Source organism: Branchiostoma lanceolatum, chromosome 2 (assembly GCF_035083965.1).
Source record: "Branchiostoma lanceolatum isolate klBraLanc5 chromosome 2, klBraLanc5.hap2, whole genome shotgun sequence".
Classification (NCBI taxonomy): Eukaryota; Metazoa; Chordata; class Leptocardii; order Amphioxiformes; family Branchiostomatidae; genus Branchiostoma; species Branchiostoma lanceolatum.
Window position 1 is genome coordinate 16,286,834 of NC_089723.1, and position 25,675 is coordinate 16,312,508.

At 39.8% G+C, this 25,675-nt stretch overlaps 1 protein-coding gene and 1 long non-coding RNA gene across 9 annotated transcripts in view; one reads left to right on the forward strand and one right to left on the reverse strand.

The window, feature by feature from the left end:
- LOC136427598 (E3 ubiquitin-protein ligase MIB1-like) overlaps positions 1–25,675 on the reverse strand; it is a 66,541-nt gene that overhangs the window by 13,253 nt on the left and 27,613 nt on the right. The window lies entirely within an intron of this gene.
- LOC136427620 (uncharacterized) lies at positions 19,641–20,593 on the forward strand. The gene is made up of 2 exons (XR_010754481.1): positions 19,641–19,782; positions 20,268–20,593. It is a non-coding gene; the product is annotated as an uncharacterized lncRNA (long non-coding RNA).

Below are 25,675 nucleotides of genomic sequence, written 5' to 3' on the forward strand. Positions count from 1 at the left end.
CAGTATATTGCCGGACTTGGCAGAATAAACATTCTACCAGTTAGTTCACTGTGACAGGTGCGTCGGTGACACTCGAACAGTAATTGCAACACAGACCCCCCCAAACATGAGGACACTTTGGAAGGAAACGTGTTTGCCTTGAAGGGCCCCTCCGTGAGTCCAGCGGTGAGACCACAGGAAAGGGGACATCCTGCTCAATAATGCTGGACATCACCCTTTGACCTCCAATACCATCAGTTTTAACCCAGCGCCAAAGGGATGGACTTAGCGTTGGGTCACATTACTGTCAAGCAAGCTACTGCCCCAACACCAGCATCCTAAAATACACACAACTCAGCCGGCTTCTCTTCTGTCATAGTCTAAAGGTGACCTGTAGTCAATCTCCAAGCAGATGTTGGGGTAGACAATCGTAAGGTTTATAGTGACCGACTGGCTTTTCTTACAGTTCAGTGCTTTTCTGGGGTAGCGCATTGTAAGAAAAGCTGGCTGGTCAGAATATGTCATGATTTTCTACCTAACATCTGCTTGGAGATTAACCGGTGGTATGCTTCGACTCACTGGCAAATGAGCATCAACCCTTTTACGATTTATTTATTTATTGCTATTCATATGTTCACTGTAAATGCAGAAATGTCCGAGGTGGCTTTATATTCGCGGTTTTCGCGGCGACCGTTTCACTGCGAACTTAAAACCACCGCGAACATTTCCGTCCAATACTGTAGCAGTATGTGGCTATAGCGCTGCCGGGAACTTAAAACCGCTGCGAACACCCCATTTTCCCCTTAGCGCGAAATAAAAACCACGCAAACTTAAATGCATTTACAGTAGTTTACAATGGCAAGGACGTCTACAGCACATGCCACATTACAGACATGTAGAAGCAGCACATGTGATACAGAAAGTGGGCACACGCCTTAGGGTAAGGTCTAATCTAAGCACCAGCTGGTCACACCAGTGCAGGCTGAACAGGTGAAGGGGGCCATGACAGGTGTAACCTGTGTGCACAGCTGATCAGTGATAAGGTAATGTGTCCCCTGGGTGCGGGGCCCAATGGTAATGAGACCTAACCCCAGGCCTGGGTATCCTGGGAATGGTGCACTTGTCCCCCCTGTCAAACCCACAGCTGAGGTAACACCCTTCCACAGGCCGGTCCACAGTGGTCAGCAGAAACATGGCATTGTGAAAATTGTCCCTAACCAAATTTTTTTATACATGTGTAGAATGGTTTTATTCAAGGAAACAGTACAAATCGGCCTTGCAGCAAAAGCTGAATTGCGCCGAGATTTACCGTTGATAACATTAATGAATGATACAATTATATCTAAAAGATTAAAAACCATATGATAAAAGGAATTACGAAACGAATGGCAATGCTAAACTAAATCTATAACTTTAAGAAATGTGGAAATCACATCTTGTGTCATCATTGAGTGTGTGTAGGAACTATGGCAGCTAGTCTAAATGTCTTTAACCCTAAATCTTACCTTGGCCATTTGTATAATGTACATATAGTACAGATCCCATAATACAGGCACATGTATTTTAGACCTGAGGCTGTATATACAAGTTGTGTGAGTTTCATATACGATTTGTTTGAATCAGCAGGCAACAATGTCGGATTTTGCATCGCTTGATCGTTCTCATCTCTGAATTATAGAAGCATGGTTTCAATCCAAACCACTATTTGCAAGATTGTAGGGACTTCAACTGATAAACAAACAATGTGTTAAATCAAGCCAAAAAACATTCATCTCAATAACCAGTAAGATTAAGACAACAGTGATCCATATGTTTAAAGTGTTGGCTTTGAACTATAGGGCAGCTGGTCTTGTACATGCAGATTAATGGAGTAAAGGAGACCTTTTCTTTTGGGTGAACAAATTTCACCCCAAAAAAGACAGGCCTCGTTGTCTGTTTGGCGGCACCTACAATAATCATATACACTACAGATTCTAAAAGTGTAAGAAGAAATACACCTGATTAATTGTTTTCATTGAATACAAAGAAACTATGTTGGAAGGAGATATCCTCGCAGTCACTGCATCAATCCATTATAAACCATTATATATCCATTCATCAAAAGTCTAAAATAGCATGATGTTTCACCAACACCAGTTATGCAATAATATCATCTCAGACTTAAAGAGGACCATCACCTTCCAAAATATCATACATAATTTAGACTAGGCAATTACTGAGTTTTATAGATTCTCACACATCAGAATTTACAAATCATGATATTACCTATTTTCGAATGTTTTTGGTCTGTGCACACCAAGAGCCCTGCTCTTATTGACGAGTGTGGTGGGTTCTTTAATGTGCTTGAGGATCCCCCTACACATCGGACTGGCAGCTTATAACATCCCCTTCAAAGTACAGTCATTTGAAGACCTCATTATGAGAATAAGCCGATTATTGTTTTTATTTTTCTTTATTGATATCGAATTATACTGTAGTCAATAATTGTCACATTTCCAATTGTATGAGCAGGATTGGCAAGGCTTTACAGTTTTCACCTCCCCTGAGCAATTAATTTCTTTCATGAAAAATGTAACAACCAATCAAATCAATCACATTAATATGGCCTATGATAATGATGGGTGCCATGGGCCTGATTTTTTATCTAAACAATTTTGTAAATAAAAATGATGTCTTATTTTTGCTAAAATGTTCTGTGAAAACCATGACGCAACAAGGCTACACAAGAAGTGTTGCTTTACCTTTTAAACAATTTTGTAAATAAAAATGATGTCTTCTTTTTGCTAAAATGTTCTGTGAAAACCATGACGCAACAAGGCTACACAAGAAGTGTTGCCTTACCTTTGCAGGCTTAACACGTTCCCAGCGTGCTTGGCTGCTCACATTGTTTGGTTGCTTATAAACACGACATGTTGGGAAACTCCCTTGCTGCTTTTTTTGTCCAGGCCTGACCTGTGTGTATCCTGCCGAAACTGAAGGATACGATAATCCTTGAATGTCATATCTAGTTCCACAGGCAAGAGGTTTTCAGCCCTTGTAAAGCCAACAATCTGCTGCATGTCTCCCACACACTTTCCCACAAACTAAACAACAGAGGAGTGAACTACAAACAAACCCAGTCAAAGTGCAGTCCCAGTATATAAGGCTTATCAGCACAGGTTACCTAAATCTCACACTATAATTTCATCCCAAGCCATGGCAACGCTTACCAAGAATCAGCCAACAGAACAAGTATAAAACATGAAGCACAATTAAGAAATTACCCCAGCGGTGGAAAACCATAAACCTTCCGTAGACATCTTTATACCCAGGGTTTACCATTCACCTGAGAACCTCTGTAAGCAGGCATTATGTGTACACAGGAAAGATAGCACCAACAGGGCAGGCACTATATTTAGATAGCATGACATCATGGCACACCAAATATAGAGTAGGGCTATTGAATTTCAATGCGGTATAATTAGATACAGGCAGTTCTCTTTATTTGGACAAACTAAATATAGCAACTAATCGCCTCTATTTTGGGGGCCCCAATCAAGAGGTGCAGTTGGGCTTGGGACAATCAGGGGGGCTGGTGACCAATAGTGGGCTGCCTAAATATGGGAAAATAATGCAGCGTGCATAATGAAATTTGGCCCCTTTCTTGCATTTTTCAGATGCCTTATTCGGTATAAAACTGGGAGGTACATGCATGAGGCCCAGGGATTGGCAGGAGAGGGAAATGCGGATGCTTGGAGGCAGGGATTTCAGTCTGCATCGGTCAACCCCGGTGACTGGACACACAGGAGCATGCCATCTCTACTACTGTTCTACAGCCATGCTATATCCCTCTTGGAGCGCCTTACTCCATTCAACCGTCTAACTCTGCCCTGGGCAGACCTGGACCAAGGTACGACCAACCCCTATGGAGGCCCCTGGACCAGGGGCAGTGACCTTTGCACACCCCTGAACCCCAGGTTATTATCTGTCAGGCAAAAAGAGGTAGCTCCCAAGGTTGCTGCATAGTTACTTGTCATGCAAATGCCCAGCTGAGGCAGAGAGAGGAGGGGTGGATACAAGGGAGTGTGCCATCATCGACTGCATGCATGTATGCCCGGTGTATGCCACCCTGGCCAGGCTTGGTGGGTAAGGACAAGAGTGCCTTAAGCATAGCATGCCTTACAGCAAGGGTTAGGTTTAAATAGGAGGGGTTCCAATACCAAGGTCATGGTATTAGGGAATAGCACTAGGCAATAGTAGATGATTTCATTTTCATGTCATAGGCAAGGGCATCGTGTTACTATTTTTGGAACCATCCTATTTCCATGGCTTAGGCTTGGGTTTACATTAGGGTTTTTTCAGACTGGACAGATTCCGGCATGTATCTCGTAAAATGGGTCCGACGGGATATATTCAATTCAGGAATTTCGCATTGGCAAAGTTTGATCGATTAATGATCGGCGCTGAATTATTATGTGCATTGCATCGGTGCATATTGGACTGGTGGTGCCGAGAGCCATTTATTGCTAACGCCTTGAGAAATGAAACTATTTTCCTCAGTCTTTTTTTGGCTAAACCATGATGATAATTGTTCATCTGCATGTTGGTACCCGCCCACGCTAAACGCATACCAAGCAAACATATATCGACAACGTCATAGTATAGATCGCATGATGTATCTAAACTGGGAACTTTTTGTGGCATAGGATCCAATACTGCAGCATTGGCTTAGAATCTTATTGGCAGGACATGAATTCAAATTAGGCATGGGCTGAGCATGTGCCTGAGAAGTAGTGACCAGACTAGAGAAACAGATGCCTGCAACCTCACCTTTTAGTTAGAGGAAATTTGTAATGATGTTAAAGTCAAAATGCCAGTCACTGTTAAGCCAGGGATTAGTATACAATTCTTTAGCATGAAATGGTTAGAAATAGGACAGCATGTTTGTATAGCTTTGTATCATTCATGTTCAGGAAAAGTTTAAAGTCCACTATGTCCAAGTGCTACATGTAATGTTACATGTATGGCACAAGACTCGGGGTATTTAGCTTGACCAAGTGCCTGAAAATCAGGCACCCAGGCCTGTTAAGCATAAGTACTTCTTTACTATCCCATACTGAACTCAATTGTATGGAATGTAAAGAAGTATGTATGGTTAGCAGGCTACCACGTCATCTGGTCATAATAGTAGTGAGGCTTTCCTTAAAACAGAAGCTAATATGTAAAAAAAATTATCATAGGATTGGACATAATTTGAACATCCTGAAAATATCTATCACATCAAAAGACTAAAATATCTTTTAGTATTACTGCATGTAATTTCTCTAAAAGTAATATGTAAATACTAAATTACGTAAATTTAGGAGATTATATGTATGTCTACTTTTCCACCAAAAGGGGGCACTTCAAAAGAGAAATATCACATGTTAAAAATGAAACATGAAAACAAGTTTATAACTTTGATATTTGTATGCTAATAGTCTAAGAGCAAAGTTATTTTCAGATAGAAAAGAATAACTAGAGGTCAATTTTATCTTAGACTAGGAACCAAGGAATAGAATTAGTCTTGCCTTAAAGTAAGAGTAATCAAGTTAAAGCAAGGAGGTTAAAACCTCCTTGGTTAAAGCTAAAGTAGTTAAAGCTACATCTCAAGATATATGGTAACTGCTGTAGGTTAATATTAACCTTTAACACACTGAAGTAGCCATTTGGCAACCAATTCCTTTTTGGTTACAGAGTTAGGCAGCAGGGAGAAGGTTAAAAAGAAAACATAGCATCAACTCTGGCATGAACTGAAAAACAAAAAAGCTTCCAAGGTCAGTAAACTTCTGGAAGAAAAGGTCAATGCACTTGGCAAAGTTTGGCTCCATTTTTTCTTACTTAATACTTTAGTTCATTATCCTATTAAAACAGGCCAATCTGTCAGTTGCTAAGGATAGAAAGGGTAAACTATTCTCTGAAATAGACTAGTAAAGAGTGGAAGTACGGATGTGATGTCAGTCAGTGACCTTACATGTGACTGGGTGCATTTTTGGAAAGCCACTCAGAGAAAGGGGTGCACCTGCTACCACATGTGCGCAGTAAGCCTCCAAATTATCAGGCTGAATACCACCAGTGTGTAAGGAACAATGTGATTTTTTGAGGAAGTCTGCATAAAAGGTTTGGGGATATTGATAATACATAGCTTCAGATTATATTAAGTAATACAATTAAATCCTTTGTGTGCTACATTTGTCCACTAAGAGAGAACCCTCAATAGAGCTATTTAAACGAAAGTTAGTGTTGATATCAAAGCTCTACTGAGTCATCTTACAGCAGAAAGCCACACACATAGGGCTGTTTCAGAAAAAGGAGAAAGAAATGCAGGGCAAGATATCAAGGAAGAGATTAGAATTGCAAATGGATGGGGGGGTGGCACTGGCTATTTTAACCAGAGGTACATGTATATAAAACATAAGAACATGGGTAGGGAGGTGCCTGCCCCCCCTACTTTGCACATTTGTAGTGAATTTGTACACATTATGTTCCTAATCTAATGAAGTAAATTTTACATTAGATTTCACATTGACTGTGTACACCATAAGGCTATGTGTACTTTCAATGAAACTTTCATATATCTTTCTTTTCATAGGAAAAAAAGGACAGTACGTGACTGAACTTATAAAATGCTACCTCAAGTATTCTGCACCAAACAATTATCAATTGAAATGAGAGCATTTGATAAGGCATGTTTCAAAGTTGTGGGAGGGAGGGAGTGTGTGAACAGGTTTTGAGACAGGTGTAGGATTTCCACACAGGAGGGAGCAAGGGAATGTTTGAGCAGCCTTGTGACACAGGTGTAGGGACTTAACAGGAGGGAGGGAGTGTGTGAACAGGTTTTGAAACAGGTGTAGGATCGCCACACAGAGGAGGGAGGGAATGTTTGAGCAGCCTTGTGACACAGGTGTAGGGACTTCACAGGATAGAGGGAGGGAATATGTGAACAAGTTTTGAGACAGGTGTAGGATCTTCACACAGAGGAGGGAGGGAATGTTTGAGCAGGCTTGTGACACAGGTGTAGGGACTGTCAGCCCCCCCTGTTGTACAGCCCCCTGCTGCAGGGTCCCATCTGTTGTACCACCCATCTACATGATTTGGTATTGACCCATCCGTATGCAGATTTGATGGGGGGAAATTAGATTACATACGACTCTTTTTCGCTGTGGCCAAGATGTCAGATTTAAAGGGCTTGAGTATTATTAAGATTGGAGAAATAAAATAATAATAACTGCTATAAAGACAGTGAAGGATTATGAAACATAACCACACCCAAATGACTACTAGACATTATAAAAGATATGATATTGATATATGGGACACCAGCTTGTTCTTTCAGTTTTGACTATTAAGTTATGTTTGTGAGAAGTACATGTATATAAGATCCCCATAGGCTGGCACATACATGTACATATATTGTGATAGGGTGGGAGGGCAAGGCAGTGTCTTAACAATTGAGTCAGTTGGAACGACTAGATGATTAAGTGATAAAGGTAGTTTTCTTGTTTACCAAAGGGACAATTTCTTCCTTTTCTACTTGGTTCTTATCTGCTGTCATTTTCGGAGCGAGCTTAGATCAGCACTCTTCTGCAACGAATACGTCCTTTTGCCACACCCATTCTTATTGATTGATTGATTGATAATAGCAGGTTTCCCGTCCTAGATTTGCACAAATTTCTAAATCACCGGTTGAATCAATTTTTTCATGACATCTGAAATTGAGGATCGTTCTAAAATTTGCGCAGTATCCTATGTCCCTCCCTTCTCGTCAAAGAGTGACAGGACCAGGGCCACGAGAAAGGCATGGTCAGCTGTCCTGTCACCGGGGTGTTGAAGACAGTAATTTAGTTGTGACTAATATAGCCCCATGGTCCGCATAGTGCTGCATGGTCAAAAGTATCCCATGCAAACACAAATTCTTGACATGCCGTCCCAAATGACCACCACAGAATGTCAACCCTGTGGATGTATAAGGAAAAAGTATTCGGTTAGCGCTGGAGGAAGCAGTAATGCTGCGGAGAAAGGAGTCGTGTTGTGTTGCTATGTGGTGCATCTGTCACTGCGATGCGCATGTGTATATATGGCAAGACGGGCAGCTGATTCGGATGAGATTGACGGAGCATTTGCCAAACTGCTGCCCTGACCTTGTGAAATCAAAACTTCCCCTTACTTAGTACAAATACATGTGTATTGCCCTGGGTATACAGTATGACTCAGCTCCCATGCTTTAACACCGTCACCGTGCCTGTTCCTACACAGCTGAGGAGAATTTATGAAAAGTGACACTACCAAGATAGCACTACTTGATATCATGAGAAACCATAAGCGCAGCATACACTGAAAACTGTGTGTTATAATCCAATTTTTTCTCAAAAAATGATAACTGAATATTTTTGTTTCTATGGTGGCTTTATTGCAGTGATAATGATAAGAACTACACAGCTGAGGAGAATTTATGAAAAGTGACACTACCAAGATAGCACTACTTGATATCTTGAGAAACCATAGGCAGCATACACTGAAAACTGTGTGTTATAATCCGATTTTCGTAAAAATGATAACTGAATATTTTTGGTTCTGTGGTGGCGTTATTGCAGTGATAATGAATGATAAGAACTAAATGCAGTTGAAGATTTTGGTCAAACACAGAAAGGGCCTGGGGGCTGACAGATTGTACAAAGCCTTTAATAGTTCGACCTCCGCTACACAAAAACCTGATTAAACCAAAACTCCATTGTAAATGCCCAGGCTAGGCAACAGTGGCAGACTGTAAATAAATCATCACCTCCAGTACCCTGACTTCAAGGTGACAAACAGCCACGGGTGTTTTTAGACTTGCACAATTTCTGCTGTTCTAGCAGGTCCTGCTGAAATGATTGACAGGACGACCAACTGTCCCTAACAGGTGCATGGGACGGGGATGCACAGTTGGTCGCATTTTTTCACACTAGGCAGCGAGAAGAACAACTCACCGAAATTGGGTAAAGGGACACATTATGCAAATATCATTTACATTTACTCAGGCAGGCGTCACCATGGGAATTGAAGACAATCAGGAATGGAGTAATTATGCCACTGGGCCTTTATATTGACACAACAAGTCTTATTATACCTTTATCATAATCATATTCATAACATAACTAGTAAGTTTTCCTCTTGAAACCATCAGTTGTGACAAAATAAAATCTCTTCCTGTTGGGTCACCTTTTCTAGACTGGCTGGCCCCTGCACTGGTCATTCATATATAATACCCCCAGTCCCTAATCAATGAAGCCAGTAAGGCTGAAAATGAAACATGTTTAATTAGCCATGGAAGATGCAGCACTTGCCATCCAACCAATACCGAGTAATTCCCCACCCCGCCTTGGTCAGCTCTCCCAGCTGACTCCCCTTTTTCTACTGGTGTTGCCCTTAAAGGGGATTGGCCATTTAAAGTTAGCATGAGGGCCACGTAGTAGAGATGTTAGCTATGTAAGGAATCTAGCAAATGTTAGGTCAGCAACCATGCCAGGTTTTGGCACTTGCCTGTGTAAAAACCATGGGCCCCTCCAGCACATCCCCAGACACAAAAGTTGCTAACTGACGGCTAAGTGCATTATAAATTCAATGCTTTGGGAGTGTCTCATCTTCCTTAGCGATTAGATAAGGAAAAAATTCAATATAAAATCACAAATTTGATTTAGGTGGATGGTATCTCGTTCCTGTCCTGTGCTCATCCTTTTGCAACATCACACGAAGCTCCTGACATAACGGCGGCCCTCTCTCTCTGAAAAGGCCTCCGAAAATTGTTGGACGGACAGATTATTTTGCCAATACTCTTGGCCTCTCTTCGAGTACTGGCTGTCTGATTGCTACAAGGCAGTAGCTGGTACTAAGCCACTAACCAACTGTGGCAATTGATCTGACATAGATGTTGTTTTTACATTTGCAGGTAAGCCCCAAAGGTTTGTGCTTGTATTGGTTCAGCTAACATTTAGACTGCTCTGTTTATAGTGGCCACAGAGGCTTCTGTTTAGTAGGCAGAGGGAAAACGAGAAGATATTTCATCAGAGTGGGGATAATCAGCGGGCCATTGGTGATTGATGCCTGCACATAATTTGCAGATTGAATAGGCTTGGCAGTCCCTGGCCTGGCAGAGTGGTCCTCCGGCCACCTTCTGTTCCTATTGTCACCGGTACTGCCAGCTTCTGGGCAGGTCCATCTGCTGGGGAAACGGGGATGAGGGATAGGGAGCGGCCAGGCCATTTAACACCAGATCAAGTCCTTCAGCAGGGAGGGAGTATTGGTCACTTGGTAGGCGGAGAAGAGAGGCCACCCAGAGGGAATGTCTCCAGCTATTGTTTTAATATTTCATTGCCCTTTCATCATGTGGATATTTTCCTAGGTCACGGGACTATCATTGGAAAGTCAGCCAACTGCCTCACTGGGGAGCTATTAGACTTATTGCAAGCCGGCCACGGGTCCGCACTTTTCCTGCATATCCGATTACGTTCTACTTCCTCCTTGTTAATTTTTAAGCACTCGGCAGGCACATGCTGATACGCATCTCCTAAAAGGACCTCAGTCGTCCTGTACCCTATCCCATCAAAGGCCGCTCCTGCCACCCTCGTTTGCTGTCTTGCAGCCTATCATGTAATGTTTCATAGGAGGTGGAAGGTTTTCAAGCCTGGATGTTGCATTGTAGGGAACACAGGCCTTGTCTTGCATCCTGTGATGGGATGGAGGGGAATCGAACTCAAGACAATCTCAAATACGTAAGTGCTGATTCCGTAACTTTGGGTGTCTTCAAGGTCACTGAGAAAAAATGACATATCATCTCCGATTACAGCGGTAAATTCTGTTTTTCGGCAAGACGTTGAGATCATCTATTTATCACGGCCCTTAGTAGTCGTGCCTTGAGGGAGGGAAATTAGGTGTGGTCTGGCCAAATTTGGTCGGCAGATTTAGATAGATAACAGCAAGAATACTTATGGAGATTAAGTCGGAGCCAGGAAGCAGCTAACAGGGGATAGAAAATATGCCATGGTCTCCTTTTTAAATTCATCATCTAATATGGGGAAATTAGCTACTACCGGTTATACTTCTAACATTTCACATTTTCTTGTCCTGTTTGCTTCAATGACAGTGACTGGGAATCAGCGGCATTTTGTAAATAAAGATATATAGTCTCATTAACTCTTATAATACATGGTTGTGGCTTTAGAGCAGGGTAGAATGAAACTGTACTGGCTAGCTAATTTTTTATTGTATATAAGAATTAACATCTGTTTGAGTTTCCTAGGGTATGTGTAATATAATTCTGACTACTAGTCTACCAAATACAAGCAAGTCTTTCTCTGTAGCAGAAAATATTCCATCTGCCTTATCAATGTAATATAAACATAGGTATTATGTAAATTTTACCGTGACTTGTCTGTGAACCCACGGCTTTAAATGATGAAAGAGGCAATGATGTACTTCCTTTTCTGACCCACAATATTGGGCACTAAGAGAGTGAGATACTAAGCTTTAAAGGTAAGTGGCATTTTCCAAATTAGCTCTAGGATGAACCCCAGGTCAAGCCTTTATGTATTGAAAATCCTTCAACAGAGGTGTTCATTGGTATAACTCCTCCATTAAGGGCCCCTATAGGTATTTCCTAGATGCAGCATTAGTCTAGACCTTGATGCAAAGCTCTCTTTTTGAAGCTTGAGAAGTTTTACAACAAACATAGAACTGGAGACTTAAGACTGTATGTCTATAGTGACTAAAAATGAAACATCTTATATATTTAGAACAAACATTTAATGGTTGGTATAAGAGAAAGATAGCTATCTTCATCTTTAATAATCAAAGGAACTAGAAATTTTATACTAGACAGCAAATATACTTTAATATGGTTACATATGATTGCTACCCTGTGTGTTTAAACACGAGCTTGCAATTGGATATATGAGTTGGATGCCTTGACATAATGGCTACAAATCATATTGAAGTTGACAGCTTATAAGGTCTTAAGCACAAAAGAAAAGGATATGATAAAGACAGGTATTAAGGACAAACGCAGTCAATTACTGGTATAGATAATTCATATAAGCTTCAGTGTGTTGAATACAGACGAAGGAAGATAAGGAACCACCGATGGCCCCATACTGAAGACCTGTATAGAACTGTATAGGAAAAGACTTATTAGAAGTAGGTAAGAGGAAGGAAGGAAGGACGTTGCCTGCACTTGCCAAGTATCAGGGATGCTGTGCTAAAGCTGGTAAATTGGAACCAAATCAACTCCTCAATGGATTTGGTCCCCTTCAACCAGCTGTAGCATTGCATTTTCAACCGCACATTCATCGTTGGACTACAGGTCCTACATTCCAAGCCTTCCATTCAACTTCCTCTACTAAGAAGGGAATTCCTTGGCAACAAAGCAGAGTAGATCCAAGTCTTAAAGGTTAGTGGGACGCACCACACCGACCTAAGGCTTTTTTTGCAAAACCCTGCTACTGGTGCTAACCTTCTCCTGCAACTTTACTTTGGTTGGGAATTTCTATATTGTTAGGATTGCATGAGCAACAATACTTTGTTTTATCTGCCTTAAATTTTGAAATTAGCATTTACGTTTGCTTGAAAAAAGGTTGGAGTATCTCTGGCCATATTTTCAATTGTACAGGCTTATTAAGAGAGGTTTTCTTTTACTTTAGTGTTAGAATATGATCTGTTTGATTTCTATAGTGTTAGACCAATCACAGCCTTTCCTTGTGTATAGTCATTTGAATAATTTCAATGCTTGCCAATATTTTTCTTTCATGGCAATTGATATGCAATTAGATTATTATCAATTCTTGGATATTGAAAGATGATATTACATGTACATGCATACAACATGTTGTTCTTTATCCCTACATTATATCATTCTAAGCTCAAAATTAGGAATGTATGTAAGACTCTACATTGTACCAGACTTAAAAGATGTTACGAAGGTTTTAACAGATGATTTTTACAAATATTTGTTCATTTTATTGTTGAATACACCAATCATGTTGTAAAAAATACCATCATTTCTTTTTATCTAAATGGTACATGTACTTGTATCACAAGTCAAGAGGGTATAATTGTAACATCCTGCAGGTAATTGCTTAATGATTCTGTAATGTTAATTGCAGTTTTCCCCAACAGCTGATGCTTACAGTGTTGAACATGACTAATGTACTCTTTTGAAGTTAGATGTCTCAACATATTTTCTTTCAATGATTGTTATGATATGGCATCAGCAGATGTGTTGTAATATAGTTGTAAAAGATCAAACAGAAGTCACTGTACTTTTATTGTGTCAATAAAGTATTTCATGTTATAGAATTGTGACATTTTCAACTATTTTAAGCTATTTTGTTTTAGTTACAGGCAAAATAAAACACCTGCTTAATTTGACGAGTATATTGAAGAGCGTTTTTATCTTATTGTAGTCAAATATCTCCCAAGTGGGTATTTATCTATAACATCCATTGTAGTCGTCTATTTTGTGTCATAACGTCAGACATCGTGCAGAAAATCAGTCCATCTGGCCAATTTGGTTATATTTCATGGTGGATATAGCACAGAACTAAATGTTTAATATGTACATATGCAGTAAAGCATAGATATGTGGTGTGTATGACATCCACGTGCATGGCTATAATCATTGACATTTGCTAAGTGTTTTTCCTCAGCATTGTGTTTCATGAAAAGTGTAATGTGCAATTTTTGTAGCAGTATAGAGCTCACATCACCATAAATCGATGGACGCTGCAATTTTGTTGGTGCAATCTGCTTACAGGACCAATAAAGTTATTGGAATTTACCATCGGTGCAGAGCACGTTGTGTCTGTCTCTATCTCTACGCAAATGACTGCAGTACATATACGTACAATCTACAACCACACTAGTTTCAGGATGCAACTTTTAAGTCATGGTTTGAATACACAATTTCTCAAACTCTCCCATACCTACCTCAGGGTCCAAAAGTGACTTTTCAATTATCACTCTCAAGGGTCAAAGCAAAATTTCAACCAACCTCATACCATGGCAACTATCTCCCAAAGCTGTAAACTTGCTATATTTCTACTTCAATGGTACAATAATTTATTTGTATTACAAATTTTACAGGCCTCCAAATCACAGTTACACCGTCCAAAGTATCGAATCATCTTTTAACATCAAATCCCTACCAGGCAAAACGAACAAAACAACCACACAGCGGTGATAGACCTTGTTCCACTATACATGTATGTCCAGTCTGCTTCCTTGCACAAGATACAAATTATGTATGAGCCTGAGGACCATAACGAAATCATATGTGTGACTTGTAATGCATGCAAATCCTACACCCTCGTCCACAAAGATACATACACCTCTTGTACCAAGTTGAAAAATGTCCGAAAGATTGGCCATGCAGATTCTTCTGCACATAATACTAACAAATCATGTATAAGACTGAGGACCATAACAAAATCATATGTGTGACTTGTAATGCATGCATATCCTACACCCTTGTCCACATAGATACATGTACATGTACCTCTTGTACCAAGTTGAAAAATCTCCGAAAGATTGGCCATGCAGATTCTTCTGCACATAACACTAACAAATCATGTATAAGCTTGAGGACCATAACAGAATCATATGTGTGACTTGTAATGTATGCAAATCCTACACCCTTGTCCACATAGATACATGTACCTCTTGTATCAAGTTGAAAAATCTCAGAAAGATTGGCCATGCAGATTCTTCTACACATAATACTAACAAATCATGTGTGGGCCTGAAGACCATAACGAAATCATATGTGTGACTTGTAATGCATGCAAATCCTACACCCTTGTCCACATAGATACATGTACCTCTTGTACCAAATTGAAAAATCTCCGAAAGGTAGGCCATGCAGATTCTTCTACACATTATTAATACTACATGGAATTCAAAACTCACTACACAACTATAGGAAACGGAAAAAGAGATCAAATATCTGACTGATTATAATTACAAGGATGAATACATTCCCTCTAGCTGTGGCCTGAATACAACAACTACAGATATACCCATTACTAATACACCAATTTGATAGGTCAAATTATAATGAATATCTGTCCAATTTGATTTCCTTATACAAAACCCTACTGGGCTGTCCTGGCTTCATCCCAGCACTATTGGCTGTAGGATTCAAGTTGATGGACACCCCACGTCCCATCGTAATTGGGGGAGGGGAAGAGAATGCAATAGAAAATGTCTAAGTCAAAGTATTGACGGAGGCTGGAACCCAAATTCCAGTACGTTATCATATTATGCATCTTGATGCACCTTGTTGACACCTTACATGGAAAAACTACATGTACATACCATGTGTTTACCCTATAGGACAGATTATGGCATTTTATTGTCACTCAGCTCATTCAGGCTTCATTCTTAGACAAACAATTTAACGACAAAAATATAGCTAAATTTTCTGAAATACTACAAATCTGCTTGATACAGAATATCAAACGTGGAAATAACACAATTACTCTTCGTGAATGCTACAACGTCGGGTTACCCTTGGTAAATAAATTTAGATCGGGCTTGATCTGGTTGTATTTTCCAAAGGGTCCCTAATTGTACCATAAAAGGCCAAGTCATCATGTCCACGATCTTACATGAAGTAGAAGATGTACGATTGTGGGTTGTATTTCATGAGTTACAACACGGAGGCTTAACGGAAGCCCTGTAGACTATGAGACTGCACAGCTACATGAATAACAATCCAATCAGTCTGGCTAACGCGGAAACGGTAAGAGAGATTAAATTTTCAAAATTCTACAAGCACGGGCATAAATCTAAAGCTAGAATGTGGATTTTATAATCAAAACACCACAAAAACTACATTATACATCTACCGTTTGAGTTAAGCACAAAGAATAAACGTATAGCTTATCAGAGCTTATGCTAGGAGGTATTTGTTGTCATATTCCACATATAGATGTACATGTACGTGTATTACACATTACAAGACTACCAGCTGCAAAAACAGGGACCTTTGACCTCCCCAAAATTGTGCACTGTATTTCCCATGCAAATGTGACTACCAACCCATCCAGAGGACAAGAAGCCAAGAGCTGGGATAGCATTCAAAGATGCCAGACATTTGTTTCACAATGGTGGGTAGAGGGTCGGCATACATATTTTAAAAAAATGCATCCTTCTAAATTTCCTTCTGAACTCATAGTCATAACATCAATACTCTTCATCATCAAAAGTACATTGTAGCTATATCAATAGCAAAATATGCAAAAAATGACTGAAAGCTGATGAAAATATGGAACAAGCTCCAGTGACATATAAGTATCAGATATGAATATATCATGCAAATATCTGATTGCTATATTTATCAATTGTCCTGGATATGTGATCACAGGAGGTAGTGATGTCATTGGTACTGGACAACAGGCAGATGAACATTTACATGTTTCCATCACCTTCAGTACGTTGTATTCCGTGCATCTTCATAAAATCAAAACAAAACAACATTTGACCAAAACGCACCTTTATCTGCAAGTCAATCAGGAAAACTTCACTAGGACTTCTGTAAATATGCTGATGTTGCCATTTTACTTATCTGGTTATATGTATTAAAACCCAATGGATGAAACCCTTAGACCGTGTTACTAACGAGGAAAATTTAATCTACAACAAAGTGGAACAAGCCATTGGACCACATGTCAACCTCTTGATAACTGTAATGAAGCGCAAGCTAAGATGGTTCGGTCGTGTGGTAAGATCGTCAGGGCTTGCAAAAACCATACCATAAGGGACAGTGCCAGGCAGGCGAAAGAGAGGAAGACAGAGGAAACGGTGGGAAGACAACGTAAAAGCCAGTGGACAGGACTAAGCTTAGCGGCAGCAGTGAGAGTGGCAGAGGATAGAGTGAGGTGGAGAAGGATGGTGGAGGATAGTGCTGTGAACCTAAACCCAGGTTCAGGTCCAGATTCAGATCCAGGGGTTCAGGTTCATGTGCAGACTTGTAAGTCCGGACCTGAACCTATGGCATATGTCTGCTAAAATATCTTTTCCTGTTACAAAAATTGGCATATATCTTACATGCACTTTGAAAACTATGTATGCGAAATTATATACAGTCAGTAGTAAACACAAAAGTTCAGTAACTGTTATAAAACACAAAAACAGCAATATTTTCATGTTTTTTTTCATTGCAAATTTCATGATCTAAGGAAGGTTTATGATGGCTTAAGACAAAAAGGGAGTATAACTATACATAAGCGAGAGATTTTTTGTTTCAAGTCAGGACTTCTTTCCAGACGTTTAGGTTTTTTTGGACTTGAACCTAAACGTTAGGTCCAGTCTGGATCAGGTCTGGGGTTTAGGTACGCATCACTAGTGGAGGATCTATTCATGGTGCCCCAATGACCCAAAAAGAGGTCAAGGGATAGGTGAGGTGAGGATGAAACCCTGTACATATAAGTTGCAGCATAGCCATATACGAATTCTTAACACCTTTGGATTGATCTCCAAGAACCATCATAGCCAATACCACAATTCCTTCCTTCATACTTCAACATAAGGTGCTGTAAAGTGCTTCAAGATTTGCGCTGCACCTCTGGCGGATGCTTTGTCACTGAGTGTCTTGCTATTAGGACCAGTGGAAGAGGTTAAACTTCGTTCCTGTATTAAGGTGAGTAATTTTGCAGACATTTGACAAATCTTAAATTTGAATACCAGATATCAGGGAGGAGAATCTGCAACCACTGTGCTACATCTGGCTCTTGGATAAGCAATCACGTGTATTTGCATATTGCTGAATTTGTTGCAGTGTCATCTCCTATATCGAACCTAATGCCTATCAAGACATCACACATCATGACTCGAAGTGTTTTCCGATGTTAAGTTGTTGCTTTTTGATGGCAACCCATTTCCAAAGTTCTCACGACCACTTTGGCCTCCATCCAGGTCCGAGCACCGGTCATTTGTTTAAATTCTGGTCACAATGAAATTTGCAATTCAGGCTCCAAGAGTGCATGACATCCCCAGACTGACCATTACCATACATGTAGGTCCACTCCACTGGACTTAGATCACAGAAAGATTATCTGTCTGTAAATCTGAGACATTCTGTGTACTTCTTGATCGGGAGAATTCCGGGGATGCAGTTTAAACCTGTATTTGGGGTGATACAGTGTCACAGTGGTATAATGTATATAGAATACAACACGGAGTATTCCGTATCACCCGAGGTACCAGCCCGACCGCGGCTAGGATCCCAGACCCGAGGGAGGCAGACGATCTGACCCGCGGGAGGGCCAGGACCGAGGGTGATATGTAACACTCCGTGTTGTATCTTATTTATGTCATGCCCACCCGAAAAAACACACATTTCAATGCGGAAAGCGCCAAAAGTAGAGGGAGTTTTGTGTCCTCGAACACAAAACTGTAACAACATTGATTCTAACCTCCGAATCCGGTATTCGAATTTTTGACGGCGGCGCAACCGGCGCACTCGAAATACATTCTAAATATTCTATGGAAGCCCAATAGGCATGTGATACAACTCTAGAACCTCATGTGATACGGATAGTTATCACACGGTCCGGAACACCCGTATCAGGCCCAGGCATGACATAAGGTGTGATATTGTACTAGTGTGATGGTGTGTGGTGTGATACGATGAGGCCTGGTCTACACAGTCCTGACATCTTTATATATTACAGGAACATGTTAGCCTGGAGTCCAGTCTTCTTTGCTTTAGTCCGCTACCCAAGCTCCGCTTCCCGCCTGGATACCGGACTAAAGCTGTAGGAAGGCTGGACTGCAGGCTAGGAACATGTCGGAGACTCCTAAGTCAACATATAATCATCACCCATATGCACTACCAAAAATGCTGTTTCTTATTTTTCTTGTTTTCTTGTTTTTTCTTATTGAGAGAAAGATTTTCTTCCATAAAGAATTTCAAGAAAATCAAGAAATCTTACGCAAAACCTTTGTACGTTAAATCTTACATTAAGAGTTTTATTCTTGTTTTTCTTAGGTGAAGAGAGGATTTCTAGTCTGATTTTTTATCAGCAAGAATATTCTAGAAATTCTAGTCAATCTTTCTTCCTTATTCTTCACACAATATTTGCTTCTTGTTTGGTGAAATGGAGTATTTTACAGAATCTACTCTTAAGATTTTTATTCTTGCCATACATGAATTTTTCTTTAGACTTTCATTTCACTAAGAAAACATTCTTGACATTTCTTGTTTTCTTGATTTAGGAAGTCTGAGGAATATGATTCTTGCTATTCTTAGTATATCTAAGAAGATGTAAGGATTTTCTTGACCAAATACAGTTAAGAAAAATGAGAAAATCAAGAAACTGTAAAACAAGTAATTCCCAAGTGTTTTTCTGTTCGAATTCCTTTTCCACAAAGTTAAAGAAAGATGTTTCCTGCTTTTCTGTGTTATCTGAAAATGAAAGTTCGAATTTGCATGATTTCCTTTCTTTTCTTAACATTGTAAAGCTCAAGAAGATAATTATTGTTTTTCTTGTAATGAGAAAGTAAATTATGCTAATTTAATACTCCCATCATCCTTTGCTGTAAAGAGAGTTTGAATGTGGACCGTTGACTTTGGGCTCCAGCTGTATTTGCCTGATACAGCTGGATTTAGATCTTACAATAATAGGGAAAGATGTGGCTAGTTTCGTGAGGACACTTTTTGGTATCATGTGGGACTCACTACACAGCGTAGATGACTTGTTTTAAGTTCCAAAATGCTTCCTCAGGCCAACGCCATCAACAGATATGCTCCAGGTATGTTATAGCCCGTCTTGCATGAAAATAACTTATTTCCCAAGTAGATACTCTTAGTTTTGTGTTTGTGGTTGCATGATACAGCCAACCAGTAATTGCAGAGCATGTACGTTTAATGCAGTTATACCTAAAAGGTACTAAAAAAGTTGAAGTATATCATTTTCAAGCAAATGCACAAGCCCCCCCCTCCCCCATGCATGTATATGGGGGAGGGGGGCGATATAGGAAAATGACAGTCACTAACTCTTTGTGTGTTTTTCTAGGCTTAGAAACCTTTGTTGTGTTTGTGGTTGCATGATACAGCCAACCAGTAATTGCAGAACATGTACGTTAAGTGCAGTAATACCTACAAGGTACTAAAAAAGTATAAGTATAACATTTTCAAGCAAATGCACAAGCCCCCATCCCCATGCATGTATAAGGGGGAGGGGGGCGATGTAGGAAAATGACTGAGTCATCGTCATCTTTTTTGTGTGTTTTTCTAGACTTAGAAACCTGTTGGACCAAAGAAGATGCCCCCGTCTCAAGTTTGGAAAATCTTTCAACAATTACAAGTCATTGATTATAAGAAGGACAGCTACAACACTGCAGATCTGACAGTTTTAGAAGGACAATTAGTTATTTGTATGAGCACAGAGAAAATGTGCTTTTATCACAGCATCAAATGTGAAACATTTATGGAAACAATTGTATTGCAAACTGGTTGATCTTTGCAATCCTTGGTTAAGAATGGGCATTAGAAAGAAAAATCCAAAACTGTGTATTAAACAATTAGATCAATGATAATAAATATGATTGGAACATGTTTAAATTATATTATCATTGATTTATTAAATGGTATTCTTGATTCAAGACCTCCATCTTGATTCAAGAAACTGTTTCTAGGTTTAAGGAATTCATTCTTGAGGACAGAAAGGTATTCCTACAACAAGAACCTCACTCTTAGTGCAAAAAACTCATTCTAGGTGTAAGAAATTCATTCTTGAGGACAGAAAGGTATTCCTACTACAAGAACCTCACTCTTAGTGCAAGAAACTCATTCTAGGTGTAATAAATTCATTCTTGAGGACAGAAAGGTATTCCTACTACAAGAACCTCACTCTCAGTGGAGGAAACTCATTCTAGATGTAAGAAATTCATTCTTGAGGTCAGAAAGGTATTCCTATTTCAAGAACCTCGCTCTTAGTGGAAGAAACTCATTCTAGGTGTAAGAAATTCATTCTTGAGGTCAGAAAGGTATTCCTATTTCAAGAACCTCGCTCTCAGTGGAAGAAACTCATTCTAGATGTAAGAAATTCGTTCTTGAGGACAGAAAGGTATTCCTATTTCAAGAACCTCGCTCTCAGTGGAAGAAACTCATTCTAGATGTAAGAAATTCGTTCTTGAGGACAGAAAGGTATTCCTATTTCAAGAACCTCACTCTTAGTAGAAGAAACTCATTCTAGGTGTAAGAAATTCATTCTTGAGGACAGAAAGGTATTCCTATGTCAAAAACCTCGCTCTCAGTGGAAGAAACTCATTCTAGATGTAAGAAATTCATTCTTGAGGACAGAAAGGTATTCCTATTTCAAGAACCTCACTCTTAGTGAAAGAAACTCATTCTAGGTGTAAGAAATTTATTCTTGAGGACAGAAGAAATAAGGAAATGTCAGTGAGGACGTAACAAATATAAACTTTTTCTTAGAATATTTTCCTCTGAAATTTATATATCTTAGATAAAAATTCTGTGCCAAAGAAGAATCATAACAACAAGAAAATTTATTTCGAGGTTTTAGTCACATATGTGTGAGAAAAAACAACTTGGTTAGAGAAAAATTTTCTAAGAAAAAGTTTATATTCCTTACGTCCTCACTGACATTTCCTTATTCGTTCTTATTCTTGCACACGGAATAATTTTCTTTCTGGAAGATAACTTTTCTTCAACAAAGAAAAAACAAGAAAAAACGAGAATGGCATTTTTTGTAGTGTGTGAGGAGTCGATTTCATCCCAAAATCACCATATTAGGGGCTGGCAATTTCTTAAGTGCTGGGAGGTCTTGTCATGGGAGGCACATGTACACTCATGTGCGCTGCCATATATCCAGTAGTATTGGGAAAACATGCATTTACATATCAATGGCCATGTCAGCTTAAAGAAGTTTATAACCAGAAAGAAATCAATACTTGTAGCATTAGAGACTTCCAGGCTCCCCTTTTCTTCTGCCACACCTACATTGTACACTTCAGCATCATATCGGCAAGACTAATTCTTGCTAATCTGACAGGGAATGGACAGGCTTGCTAACGAAAGTCAGCCTAGTCTGCCATATTTGTATGTTAGTCCTACAACTGACAAGGAGGCAAAATACCTAACACGTTAATGTGCATGACTCTTGGTTGATTTTTCATTAAAGGTGATCATGGAGATCCATGATTTATCATCTCTACTTATTCATTTCCGATCAGTAATAAGGAATGCCATGTTCTACTTAGTTGCAATGACTTTCTTGGATGTCTTCCATTGTAATGTTGTAGCGTTTGAATCCTGTTCAAAGCGCCTAGTTGACGACTGCTACAAAATTTGATGTTAGGCTTCAGGATGTAAATGCAGCTTCCTTGCCGGGGGCTCTGATGGTGATTTAATACATGGTTTGCCCTGGATCAGCAACATGTATAACGGTATTTGTGTCATTTCCTTTTGATGGCATTGAAATTCCAGGCACCTACACTACAGTGCAGATATTCCCATTGAATGTTAGGTCTGCACCCAAAACTGCAGCTACCACTTTAATTTACACAATACTGTAATTCACTTTATCTTCACGGTAGTCAAATATCACGGTGTAAGGAAAATGGACATTTTTGCTGAACTTTAACTTCACTGTGGCGGCAAGAACAACATGTTTTTTTCACGGTGATGATAAGGTCACGGTACAGAGGTGATCGTGAAAACAGTGAACATAAAGTTACAGTGAAAGAAACAAGAATTACAGTATTCAACACAATGACAAAACGAACAAATAAACAAACAGACACCACTACAATTACTGCATAGGAATATCATTGTGCTGTATGGTAGACTGTGTACTTGGGAAAGACTCTCAATTTCAACCCACCGAGAATGATGGCTCTAACTCAAAATTGTAAGCTTCGGATGCCATTTATCATCGGGAGGGAACTCAGGCATTGGACACAAGGGCATTTTCTTCCTGTCAAGATTAACATCCAGCTCCAGTATAAAGAAAAGGCACCACGGTCATAAATCAAACTGCATTTTAGGCTGTTCAGTGTAATATAACCAGCTGCTGCCGCGCCGCGTGCCTGCGAAGCTGGTGTGTTACGCCGAAGGGCGGTTATACCGGCTATACAGATACAGATACAGATACATTTTCTCCTGCATTTTGCAAAGCTAACGTTACCATTCTAATTTGGTCAGTGGCTATCGGCCATGATTTCTTTATCATCTTTTGCATGCTGATGCCCTCTAGAATGTCTGTAAGAGATAATGTCCTACAAAGGACATGATTGCTGTTACCATTCTGTTTTGTATTCTCCCCTTTCCTGTAGAGTAATTCTCAAAGCCAATAAATGGCACTTCGGCAAATATGTCAATAGAACAAGTCAAACCTGGCCCTTCTTATTGATTAAAGATTAAATTGTGTCTCTTTTGCTTGCAAACCATATTCATACCACCTACAAAGATGCTTGAAGTCGATACAATGGTAGAATTAAGTCGCATTAACATTGATTGCCCTGCCACACATACACACACACACACAAATGTTTGAGACAGCTGCATCCCAAAATAGCAAAAATACTGAAATAAGATTTCTGTGAGAAATACGTCATGTGTATACCAGACAGTGATAGAATTTAGTTTTTTTTTCAATGACTGATATCTCAAATTTCAACAACACGCCCAATGCCAATTACATTGTTTCGACCAGTCCAAGTACAATGTACATGAACATATAGTCTAGCTTTTGATGCAGGATACTTTGGGTCCTTGAAATTTGTTGGTCCATGCAAAGAATACCTTTCTAAATTAAAGGGGATTGTTTCCCTATACCCATGCCATGGAACTTGACAGAAAATGTTTCCCTATACCCGTGTGACTTGACAGAAAATGTACCACTACAACCATGGAACTTGACAGAAAATTACACTCATGAAACTTGACAGAAATTTTTCCTTATACCCATATGACTTGACAGAAAATGTTTCCCTATGCCCATAGGACTTGACAGAAAATGTTTCCCTATGCCCATATGACTTGACAGAAAATGTACCGCTACAACCATGGAACTTGACAGAAAATTACACCCATAAAACTTGACAGAAATTTTTTTCCTTACACCCATGTGACTTGACAGAAAATGTTATCCTGCACCCATGTGACTTGATGGAAGCTCAACAGCTATAGACATGACAGAATTTGTTCTGCTTATCGTACACGGATTTCTATAAAATCCTCTCTAGGCAACATCCAAAGAACTACATGCCATAACTGTGTTAAAGGAAGCCAATATTAGGGCCCGAACATTGGATTTTGAAAGTCAATTTATTTAGTCATTTCTATACATGATTTTTAGTTCAAACAACACTATCACAATGTATAGCAATGTCCATGATGCTAAAATATGACGTTAGTTTGATGTGGGAACTCACTGAAAATCGTGGCCATAGTTTTTGTAGGCTCACAAAACTAGGAGAATCACCGTACGGCACAATTTTGCGCAGTTTTAAAATACTCAAAAGTATGAAGTTATTACGCAAATGTGCTAAACAAAGTTAGTAAATGTCACTACCATAGAAATGTAAGCATTTTTTTCATTCCAATTTTTTGGGCCCTAATATTGCTTTGGTTGCCTTTAAGAACACCCTTGAAACTATATAGGGAGCCAAATCCATCCAACATCCCTGGAATTCTGATACACTCCATCCTATGCAGTACTAGTGGTGGCCATAAACCTTAACAACACCTGGCTCCTCAGCTTCCATGGAACCAGGTACAATCCGATTCAGTGACCATCACTGGAAGTTTGGAACTATGGGGAATATGATTTACTCAACATCTATATTATCTTACATGTTATGACACATACTGTGGTCCAACACGATCTCGATGAGTTAAACAACTGGTCATCGGCACACAGAATGCAGCTTCATCCGAAAAAGTGCAAGGTGATGTGCCTACACTTTTCGAGAACCGTCCCACCACTCAAAATAGATAACCACCCCCTACAGGAGGTTAAAGTGGCAAAGTTACTGCGCTTGTACATACAAGCAGATCTGAGATGGAATGCCCAGGTTGACCACATGGTAAAGAAAGGTGGCATGAGACTGTTCCTGCTTAGAAAATTGAAAACATTCCGACTGCCTACAGAAGATTTAGTCACTATCTACACTAGCTATGTCCGACCGGTGTGCGAGTATGCCGTACCAGCGTGGCATCCAGACCTCACTCAACCACAACGTAACCAGCTAGAGAAAATCCAGAACTATTCTAGGTGAGAACTACGCAAACTATGCAGATGCCTGTCTTCTACTAGGCCTTGAGACTTTGGAGCGACGGCAAGATCACCTTTGCGTGTCATTTGCCAGAAAACTCCTTCAGTCTCCAGACTACCGTCATTGGTTCCCCCCTCACCGTTGAGACATCAGTGGGCGCACAAGGCGGTCCAGAAACCAGCTTGACTCTTGCAAAACAAGTCAAGACAAACTGAACGCTTTAAGAAAAGCCCCATGCCCTACATGGTCATGTTACTGAACAATGTTGACTCCGCCAGTTCCTTGTGCTAGTGCTATACCCATGGAGTCTGTTTATAACGTAATGTAGCAAACATTTATTGTTCATTTAGTACATCAATATATTACTGATGTTCGCAGTGTATATGTAATGATAGTACATGTA